The sequence below is a fragment of the Frankliniella occidentalis genome, unplaced genomic scaffold (genome assembly GCF_000697945.3).
Source record: "Frankliniella occidentalis isolate FOCC.00 unplaced genomic scaffold, Focc_3.1 Scaffold3281, whole genome shotgun sequence".
In the NCBI taxonomy this organism is placed as follows: domain Eukaryota; kingdom Metazoa; phylum Arthropoda; class Insecta; order Thysanoptera; family Thripidae; genus Frankliniella; species Frankliniella occidentalis.
Genome location: NW_026270345.1, coordinates 7,592 through 9,095, shown reverse-complemented (window position 1 = coordinate 9,095; position 1,504 = coordinate 7,592).

Below are 1,504 nucleotides of genomic sequence, written 5' to 3'. Positions count from 1 at the left end.
GCCCTCTCCCTCTCTCTCTCTCTCTCGCGATGCAATCACATCACTGATAAGCCGCCGCCTCCGCCTGTGCGCCACGAGAAGCGCTGCTCCCAAAGACAATCGAGAGCGAGAGCGCCCGATGCGACGCGACGACGGTGGGAGTGCGAGAACCATCACGAAACAATGAGAGAGAGAGAGAGGGAGGCACAGAGAGAGACGTGCGGCCAGCTCGGGGCTGACCTGACCTAGCTGCATGTTGTGATTGTGAGCGGTCCGCGGCCATGGTTACAACACTTGGTCATGTGTGTCAACCACCGCTCGCGTCGTCTTCGATTCGCCTTCGCCTCGCGACACAACTCAGGGTCTAGGAAGGTCTCGGCCGCGGCATCGGCAACGCCCCCTATCGCCCCCGTTCTTCCTGATCTCCCCCCACCCACCTTTCCTCCCGGACTAACTGCTGCACACAACACATAGATCGTATTTCCGCATAAAATTAAAAGTCACCCCGACCTGCTGAATACTCTGCGAACTGATTGGAAACGGCGCCGAAATCACCCCAGAAGTCGCAATTCTTTTCCGAGCTAGAGACCTGCATGGAGCGAACTTCGCGAATTAAATGCCTTACTCCACCCCCCTCTGACCTATAGGGTCTAGCAGCTCGCGTAGCGTAGCTCGTTCCTTGCCCCTTGCAGGTCTCTGGTATGAGCTTATGGTGTCTTAACTTGAAGAACTTTTATCAGTTTTACCTGATCATAACATCAAGACACAATTTTGCGACTTTGTTTTGGGTATAGATGTAATACTACCTTGTATCCAAATTAGTACTTGACCTACTCGCAGGACTCCCCACCCCCTTTCTCTCCCTCCCTCACTGCCGCTGTACCTTCTTTTGCCCCAGCTCTCCACGAAACGAGAATGGACTCCTCTCCATATGGTGCCCCAAGGAACAACCTCGGGTGGTCCCCGCCCCCTTGCAGATAGGTCAGGAGGGTAGAGAAGAGATTTTTCTCCTAAACGACATCGACCCCTTTCTGTATAGTCCGTTACTTCCTGGCTGGCGCTTGCCGCCGCTTGCCGCCCATTAGTGTCGTCCGCAGCAGGATAGAGAGGCCCTGCCCCTGCGACCGAGTCCCTCTGGCCAGTGCAAGCGGCTGCAAGCGGTGGTGTCTTGGTGGAGCACTTGTGGCGTGCCCGTGCAGCCCCGCAGGTCCATGTTGTCCGGGCGAGAACTGCCCCGCCCCCAGCCCAGGGGAGCCGTCAACGCGGCCGCGTCGGCCTCACCTTGTCGTTGCGATGGTCGCGGTGCCGGGGAGCTTCACGACGTCCTCCAACTGCTCTCGCCGAGGGTTCTCACACACACTGCGGTGTCGGACACCCGCTCGGGTAACCTCGTGGGCGCATAACATCTTCGTGTGATGAGATGTGATCGCAAAAAGGGTAAGGGGGGTGGGGGAGCAGTGGGCGATATTCTGAGAAAGGTTATCGTGGCGAAGACCACCAGCTGAGTAAAGGGGGTGGGAGAGGG